General features: G+C 33.6%; 1 protein-coding gene across 1 annotated transcript in view; it reads left to right on the plus strand.

Moving 5' to 3' along the window:
* The window catches only part of LOC106876867 (A disintegrin and metalloproteinase with thrombospondin motifs 16), a 346,691-nt gene that overhangs the window by 107,872 nt on the left and 235,763 nt on the right, over positions 1-3,056 (plus strand). The gene's annotated exons all lie outside the window — the stretch shown is intronic.

The following is a 3,056-nucleotide window of genomic DNA, read 5'->3' on the forward strand; positions in this document are numbered from 1 at the left end:
GACTATTTTCCATTAGCTATTAAATTATTAGATTATTTTCCTTTAGGCTTATAAAAAAAGATACCATTATTATTATTTACAGAATTGTAAAACTCGATACCTCTTAACAAGACCATTCGCACCGAAAGCATATATATGTGTGTGTGTATGTGTGTGTGTGTGTGTGTATGTGTGTGTGTGTGTGTATGTGTGTCTGTGCCCCCCCCCCAACATCGATGCTGGTGTGTTTACGTCCCCGTTATCTAGCGATTCGGCAAAAGAGAGCAATAAAATAAGAATTAGGCTTAAAAAGAATAAGTCCTGAGATCGATTCGTTCGACTAAAGGCTGTGCTCCAGCATGGCCACAGTCAAATGACTGAAACAAGTAAAAGAATACATATATATCTACTACATATGTGGAAAATTGTCATGTGTTTGTGGCGTTGTTTGCTAACTCTTCCTACATCAATTTATTGATTTTGATGAAAATTGACAGGTGAGTAGAACTCATGTCTGGAAACCTCGTGACATACTTAGATTGTTGAAAAAATCGATAATATGGTCCCTGGAATGGACCTTTATATCTACTTCATATAAGTAATTCTTTTTAAACACCCAAGGGAAATAAACCATAGCATCTGTACAATATTTTTTAAACACTCAGGGGAAATAACCCATTTCATTATTTATGTTCGATTACTTGAAATATTGATTTTGTTTGTGTGTCCTATTTCTAATTTTCGCAAACAATATCACTTTTATACTTTATTTGACACGTGAGTAGAACTCATGCCTGGAAACCTCATGACATACTTAGATTGTTGAAAAAAATGGATAATAGAGCCCTTCCAATGGTTCCTTCTATCTACCACATATTACGAATATTTTATTTAAACAACCCAAGGGAAATAACCCATACCACCTGCAGATTTTAGCGATTTTTACGATCAGCTAACCTAATTTTGCATTTCACGACTCAGTTTTGAACTGCTAAACATTATTATTGCACTTCCTTAATTTGAATCTTAAACCTTAAAGACTTCATTTATACATTTCTATACATACATACATTTTTGAGTTCCGCCGTGAATTTCATACTGTGTGGCGACCATAGATGGGAGCAGTAGTCCAAACGGCTAAGGACTTATGCCTTCCAAATGACCATCATAGTTTCATTTTCTCTAGTTTTGGAAGTTCGGAGGATCCAACCAGCCGTCTGCATTTTATTACCAAATTAGTAATATGTACCTGGAAAGATGCCGCATTACTCATGTCAGTACCCAGGGCACACACTGATGTTGACTAAAGAATTGCAACACCCCCCGAGCTAGTGTATCCTGTCTGCATGTCGTTCAGCTTTGGGTACTGGATGCGCAGGGCATGGAATTTTCCTGCATTAAACTGCGTGTTGTTGTCCTTAGCCCATCTGTATATTGCGTGCATCTCCTGTTGCAGACGCGCAATATTTCCTGGATTTCGTATTGTTTGAGAGACTTTTGTGTCATCTGCATATATACATATATACATATGCACACACACACATACACACACACACACACACACACACACACACACACACACACGTCATACTAATATATACTTTTGTTATTTACACCACCTGTCCTCGTCTGTTGTTATTATTTGTATATTCTCCCATATATATATATATATTATATACATACGTACATATATACATATGTATATATATATATATATGTGTGTGTGTGTGTGTGTGTGTGTACGTATGTATATAAATGTATGTATGTATGTATATATGTATACATACATATATATAGAAATAGTTTCACTTTTGAATAACTCTTGCAAGCAACATTTCTCCCTGTTTATCATTGTCGCTGTTTTATTCAACTTTCGAAATAAACACATCGTCAATGCTGAACTGTTTTTATGATGTTTATTTATAAACACCAGTGACTCTTCTTGTAAAACCGAGTCTGTTGATAAAAGTGAAATTGTACTGTTAAATTTTGATAAAATTTTGATTAAATTTTGATAAAAGTTTGATAAATGTTAAATTTTGATAAAAGTTTGATAAAAGTTAAATTTTACAAATATTGTAAATACTGTATTACTTTTTATCCTATCTTCTATTGTGTTCTATGTATTTTTTTTTCTTTGTTTGGAATTTTGACATTAATACTGCTACCAACATTGACTTAGCATTGAAAATATTTTAACTGCTATATAATAGAAAAGTAAATTTACTATCTGAACGATTAATCTTCTCAATTTATTGCCTAAACATATATGTAAATGAATTGTATTTGACAGTCATTAATGAAAATTAGCTGTTAACTGAATCAAAACGGAGAAATAGTAATATATTTTGACATACATAGTTTGCATTAAATAGTTGTACCGAAATGGAGCAAAATCAAACCACTTTATATATTGCCTCAGGGCTAGAATGTGTACTAAAAAATTCGGGTTACAAATTCCAATTATCAATACCTGATGTGATGGAGATAAGGTTAGTCACTCCAGAAAATACATACAATATTAGGACAACAGCAAAATGTAAGATATTACTAAGGCATAGGTGTGTGGCTCACAGCAACGCTTCACAACTATTTGATTTTTTGAGTTCGATTCCATTATGTACCACAAAATAAAACGATATTTCTTCGTTGTTTCCAGTTGAGCGGAGTTTGGTTGGCGGCGCGGCGACTGTGTGATGGCTTGTCGTGTATGTGTGAGAGTGTGTGTGTGTGTATATATATACATATTAAGGACATATTATTGTAACTACATTTAAACACTCCAAGTGGGAAGGAAGAATACAAAAAACTATTTTGACTTAGCCAGGCTAGTCTGTTTGGTCTGGCTAAGTCAAAATAGTTTTTTGTATTCTTCCTTCCCACTTGGAGTGTTTAAATATAGTTACAATAATATGTCCTTCTACTGAAATGAAATTTCAGTAAATTTTCTGTATCTTTGTGCAGCTGAAGATTGCTCTGCATTTTACATTTAATGTAATGCTCACATTGCTTAAATAAATGTAGTCGCATGAAACGATCGTACTGCATTAACCTCGAATACCCTTGTTGCTTATTTT

This window comes from Octopus bimaculoides, chromosome 1, assembly GCF_001194135.2.
Source record: "Octopus bimaculoides isolate UCB-OBI-ISO-001 chromosome 1, ASM119413v2, whole genome shotgun sequence".
NCBI classification, from domain to species: domain Eukaryota; kingdom Metazoa; phylum Mollusca; class Cephalopoda; order Octopoda; family Octopodidae; genus Octopus; species Octopus bimaculoides.